Raw genomic sequence first — 6986 nt, forward strand, 5'->3', positions numbered from 1 at the left:
GTTGGCCCAGTCGGGCGAAACATTTTTTAATAAAATAATTCCGCTGAAGAAAATCCTAAATAAATATTAAAAAAAAGTTTTAAAAATGCCAAAAACAATTTTCAGCGTCTAAATAAAATATTTAGAACAAAGTGAACATTTTTTCTGGCCTAAAAGTGCAATTTTGAAAAATGTATATTTTTTCTAATTCAAATAAAATAGGAATAAAAATCCAAATAAAATATTTATTTAATTTTAACATTTTTCCTCCAATATTTCTTTTATTTTGGAGAAGTCATTTTATCTCCTCTCTTTTATTTTTTAATATTGGAAATATTTCGGAGAGAAATTTATTAAAACCAAAATGATCCTCTTTTCATATTTGAGAAAAATTCAAATATGAAAATAAATGAAATCCCTAACTCTCTCCGTGGGTCCTTGAGTTGCTGAGGATTTCTAGGATCGCAAACGGAATGCAAATAAAATATGATATGCATATGATGACCTATGTATAACATCCAAATTGAAAATTTGGGATGTTACAAACCTACCCCCCTTAAGATGAATCTCGCCCTCGAGATTCGGGTTGGCTTGAAAATAGGTGTGGGTGTAGGTCTTCCTCTCGTTCCCAGGTGGCTTCATCCTCGGTATGGTGGCTCCACTGAACTTTGCAAAACTTGATAACCTTGCTGCGTGTAACTCGGCTGGCAAACTCGAGAATCTTGACGGGTTTCTCCTCGTAGGTCAAATCAATATCCAACTGAATTGCTTCCAGGGGCACTGTATCCCTCAGAGGAATATCGGCCATCTCAGCATGGCACTTCTTCAACTGGGAAACTTGAAACACATCATGAACTCCTGACAGTCCTTCGGGTAACTCCAACTTGTAGGCCACTTCTCCCATACGTTCCAGAACTCGGTATGGTCCTACAAATCTCGGGGCTAACTTTCCCTTAACTCCAAATCTTTTAACTCCTCGCAGAGGTGACACATGAAGATATGCTCTGTCTCCGATTTCATAGACTACCTCCTTGCGCTTTGTATCGGCATAACTCTTCTGCCTGGACTGAGCTACCTTCAGTCTATCTCGAATCAACTTAACCTTCTCTTCGGACTCCTTGATCAAATCTGGTCCAAACAACTGACGGTCTCCAACTTCATCCCACATCAACGGTGTCCTGCACCTCCTTCCATACAAGGCTTCAAAAGGGGCCATCTTCAGACTAGCTTGATAACTGTTGTTGTATGAGAACTCCGCGTACCGCAAATTATCATCCCAACTGGATCCATAATCTAATGCACAGGCTCTCCACATGTCCTCCAAAATCTGATTGACTCTCTCGGTCTGTCCATCTGTCTGCAGATGAAAGGCTGTACTGAACTCTAGCCTAGTACCCAAAGTCTGGTGCAGCTGGTTCCAAAACTTCGAGGTAAACTGTGGTCCTCTATCTGATACGATGGTCCTCAAAACTCATGCAGACATTCGATCCTGGTCATATATATCTTGGCTAACTTCGCACTCGTATAGGTAGTTTTCACTAGGATAAAGTGAGCCACTTTGGTCGAACGATCCACTACTACCCAGATGGAATCATATCCCGATCGTATCCTAGGTAATCCGGTGGTGAAATCCATGCCAAGCTTATCCCACTTCCATTCGGGCATCGGCATAGGCTGCAGTAATCCTGCTGGCTTCTGATGTTCTACCTTCACTCTCTGACATACGTCACATACGGCTACATACTCGGCAATATCCTTCTTCATACCAGTCCACCAGAAACGCTCCTTCAAATCCAAATACATCTTGGTGTTTCCGGGGTGTATCGAGTATGGCGAGTCATGGGCCTCCTGAAGTATTAACTTCCTGATCTCTTCATTATTGGGTACATAAACACGGTCCTCAAACCATAAAGTGCCGTGCTTATCCTCATGAAAACTTTTGGCTTTTCCTTTGCTCATCTTCTCCTTTATCTTAGCAATTTCCTTATCATCCTTCTGAGCTTCTCGAATCTTTCCCAATAATGTTGACTGAACCTCCATTGCTGCAATAAAACCTCTAGGAACTATCTCCAAACGAAGCTCCCTGAGATCTTCAGCCAACTCCTTTGGTAATCCTCCGCTTCTGAGGGTATTGACATAACTCTTCCGACTCAAAGCGTCTGCTACGACGTTGGCCTTTCCTGGGTGATAATGCAACTTCATATCATAATCCTTTATAAGCTCCAACCGTCTCCTCTATCTGAGGTTTAGCTCCTTCTGAGTGAAAATATACTTCAAACTCTTGTGGTCTGTGTACACATCACAATGGTTTCCAATAAGAAAATGTCTCCAGGTCTTGAGCGCATGCACTACGGGTGCTAACTCCAAATCATGCATGGCATAATTCAACTCATGCGGTCGAAGCTAACATGAGGCATATGAAACAACTCTTCCATCTTGCATAAGTACACCTCCAAGTCCTAAGCGAGAAGCGTCGCAATACACTTGGAAATCCTTACGTATATGCGGCAAAATCAGCATTGCGGCTATAACCAAACGTTTCTTCAACTCCTAAAAACTGGCCTCGTACTCTTCGGTCCACTTGAACTTAGTGTCCTTCTTCAACAACTCCGTCATGGGCTTCGCAATCTTGGAAAAATTCTCAATGAATCTCCGATATTATCCGGCGAGTCCTAGAAAACTGTGGATCTCTCCAACTAAGGTGGGTGCCAACCACTCAGTGACTGACTGGACCTTGGTAGGGTCTACTGCTATACCTTCTCCTGATATAACATGTCCAAGGAATCCAACTTCCTTCAACCAAAACTCACATTTGCTGAACTTGGCGTATAACTGATGTTCCCTAAGCTTCTTGAGAACTAACCGCAAATGCTCCTTGTGCTCCTCTTCATTCTTCGAGTATACCAAAATATCATCAATGAACACCACAACAAACTTATCCAAGAACTCCATGAACACCTTGTTCATCATACTCATGAAATAGGCAGGGGCATTAGTCAATCCAAATGACATAATTGCGTACTCATATAGCCCGTACCTTGTGGTGAAAGCTGTCTTAGGTATATCCTATTCTCGGATCTTCTGCTGGTGGTATCCTGATCGCAGATCGATCTTGGAGAATACTTTAGCTCCTTGCAGCTGGTCAAACAAATCGTTGATCATCGGTAGTGGGTACTTGTTCTTGATCGTCACTTCGTTTAATGCACGATAATCAACAACCATTCTCAAGGATCCATCCTTCTTCTCAACCAAAAGCACTAGGGCTCCCCACGGTGACGAACTTCGTCGATTGTAACCCTTCTCCAATAACTCCTTAATCTGCTTCTTAATCTCCTCCAGATCATTTGCGGGCATCCGGTATGGTCTCTTCGATATCGGTCCGGTGCCTGGCAATAGCTCTATCAAAAACTCAATGTCTCGATCCGGCGGCATGCCTGGTAGTTCCTCTGGAAATACATCTGGGTAATCCTTCACAACAGGCACTTCCTCTTGAACAACTCCCGAGAGGGAATTTACTTGGGTTCTCCTGGGCGCATGTCTGGATACATACTTGATCCTCTTTCCCTCTGGGGTGGTGAGCAGAATTGACTTACTAGCACAGTCAATGTTTCCTCCATACTTCGATAGCCATTCCATGCCTAGTATTATATCCAATCCTTGTGACTCCAAAATTATTAGATCCAAGGGAAACATGTGGCTACCAATGGTTAGGGGTAACTGATCACACCATCGGCTGGCCATATACTCTGCACCTGGCGAGCTTACTAACAGGGGTGACCTAAGGGCTAAGGTGGGTAACTTAAACTTGTCCACAAATCCCCTTGATATGTATGAATGCGATGCACCAGTATCAAAAAGAATGAGTGCAGTAAATGACTTAACCAAAAACTTACCGATAACTGCATCTGGCTGCTCCTCAACCTCCTCCACGTTGACGTGGTTCACCTGACCTCTGGTGAAAGGATTGGGCTTCTTCCCAGAGCTTCCATTGCCATTTCCATTCTTGGCTTCGGAACACCTGGTGGCGTAGTGTCCAGTCTTCCCGCACTTGAAACAAGTAATGTGACTTAGGTCCTTCTTGGCGGGTGTTGCAGGGTTGGAACGGTTCTGGCTCTTGCTTCCTCCATTGTGAGTGTGGCCTCCATGGTTGTGGTGGGTGTGTCCTCCCGAGTTCGGGGTAATGCCGGGCTTTTGCACTACTCCAGAATTGTACTTCCCTTGTCCATACTTCCTCTTGCGGCTCTCTATCTGCCGCTGCTTCCCTTCAATCATAAGAGCCTTGTCTACCAACTCCTGTTAGTTAGCAAATGTGGCTACCATCAACTTCATACTCAGCTCATCATTCAGCCCTTCCATAAACTTCTCCTGCTTCGCGGCATCCGTCGCCACATCATCTGGGGCATAGCGAGCTAACTTGCTGAACTCATCCATGTACTGCCCCACAGTACGATTTCCCTGGCGAAGTTGCGAAACTCATGCTTATTCATGCTCATAGCTCCAGTTGAGACATGTGCAGAACAGAAAGCTTGTTGAAACGGAACCCATGTGATATTGGCTATGGGGAGAGTGGTTGTGTAGTTCTCCCAGCATGAGGCTGCGGGTCCATCCAATTGATGTGCGGCAAAACGCACTTTCTCAGCATCTATGCAACCTGCGGTGGTCAACTCCCTTCCAATCCTGCGTAACCAGTCATCGGCAACAATCGGCTTGGTGCTACTGGAAAATACCGGTAGATTCAACCTCAGAAAACGAGCTAGGTTATCAACTGGAGGTGGTGGCGGTGGGTTGTTGTTGTTGTTGCCTTGGTTCTGGACTAATAGCTGCATCAAGGCATTCTGCTGTTGGATCAACTGAGTGCGCTCCGGTGGAAAGACAAATCCGGGGTCACGTCTCGGACGCATCTGATGGGTTTAGAGAGAAGAGGTTAGAATAGAATGAGGTCTAAAGATAATAGCACTACCCATATGCACATGAGACAAGCACATTCATATCACACCACTCAATTCAAACAAGGGCACACAATCGATCTAACTACCGTTACAAGATACTCGGACTACTACTATATACATGGGGGGAATACTACTGATAACATGGTGGTCATCTAGAAATTTTGATCGGTGGAAGACTCCATGATATCTAATCCAGCTTCGTCTTCGTATCATCATCACTACTGTCGGAGTCGGAGTCGGTGTCGTCGATGATGATGTAGTCCTCGGGATGGTCGTCATCTCCTCCTGGCTTGGGGTCTCCCATGAATACTCCTAGCTTCCTTGTCAGGTCGTCATTCTTTTCTACTAGTATTGCGATTTCCTCCTCATATCCAACACGTGTAGACTTGAGTTCTTCTTCAAGCTCCATGTTCCTTGTCATCACCTTCTTCAGATCTATCATGCTTGCGCACATTTCGTTCTCCTGGCGATGAATGTGTTGGTTTAACTCCTGGATGAAAGCTGCAATGGACCTGTCCCTCCTAGTGCTGATCATCTCCCATTGCTCGTCTCGGCGCCCACATATCTGATAGATAGTGTCCTTAAGATCCTTGTGATAAACTTCGCCGATGCGTCCCATGGCGATGTGGGCTGCCATGCTCTTTCCTAGACTCCAGGTTGGTGCATCAAAGGAAAACTCTATGGGCTCAGTAACTGGCGTGAATGTCCTTCCGGGAACTTGAACTCGAATCATCCAATGCTCCTCTTCTGGTAAAGTGGCGGTGTAGGTCCCGGTGAAGCTTGGTATTCTGATGTTCATGTACCTAGTGACTTCCTTCAAGTGTCGTCCACAAGGTGTGTCTTCATCCGGTTGAGCAAACTTGTTTCTTGGGTCCGCCATCTATAGATGGAAAATGGAGAGGAGTCAGAAATGAGTAGAGAAGAGTGACCTATGGCTTATCTTAGTGGTCGTGTCCTACAATCAGCATGTGCTCTGATACCATCTTGTAACGATCCGACCTCAGACGGTCAGATCTCTGTGCATAAGTGTCATCCCTGGATCGGTAATGCTGACACACACAGTACTTGAAGGATTTATAACAGAGTGCGATCACACACTTACTACATCGAGTGTCTCAAAAGAGAACTTATTACAAATATATGGCTTAAGGCCATCTAAATAAGATAACTGCGGAAGCATCGAAGGTAAATGAGTCCATCAACTCCAACAGCATAGCTGAGTGCATGACAACGACCTAGCGCACCTTACTCTTCGTCGGAAATGTCTGCAACATAATACGTTGCAGTCCGAAACGGGTCAGCACATGGAATATGCTGGCAAAATAACACTGTAGAGCAATAAACAGGTAATAGCTACAACTATATGCATGAATGGCTGGTGGAGGCTCTACGGTTATCATGTTTTTGCGAAAAGCCAATTCTTCCCTACAACAATGGAATATATTTTGTCTAACTATCATGGTAGTTGATAAACATTGAGAAGGTTCCTCCAACTCAATCCCAATTAAACAGTATTTAGAACCCATCAAATTAATTTAGAGTGATGAGATCAACATGACAATTCAAGAACCAGATACTCAAGATGTCCATAACCGAGGACACGGCTAACCATGATTAGTTTGTACACTCTGGAGAGGTTTGCATACTTTTCCCCACAAGACTCGATCTCCTCCGTTGTATTTCTCGCAATACATGATGTTTGAGAAACGGATGACCGAGACACGGTCTTTCAGAAGCATTAACTCTTTACTCTGGGTAGACAGTACCACCTACATCCCCTACATCTGTTAACTTACCACTGAAAGAGGTCACGCAACATACTCAACTATGCCAGAGCCCATAATGGCTTGTGGCTGCACACGGAAGTTTCTAGCATGAATGACCTTATGATCCCTTTGAGCCTGGGTGGCGAACCGTAGGATGACCACACGGGTACTCCGAGATATCCTAGGACAACACTGGATTCTCCAGGTGCCCGCAAGCAATCCACCCAGATGTGTATTTAAGTAGCCACCTTAAGTTAACCATTAATTAACAATCTCACATCTGTCATGGATA

Source organism: Triticum aestivum, chromosome 3D, assembly GCF_018294505.1.
Source record: "Triticum aestivum cultivar Chinese Spring chromosome 3D, IWGSC CS RefSeq v2.1, whole genome shotgun sequence".
NCBI lineage: Eukaryota > Viridiplantae > Streptophyta > Magnoliopsida > Poales > Poaceae > Triticum > Triticum aestivum.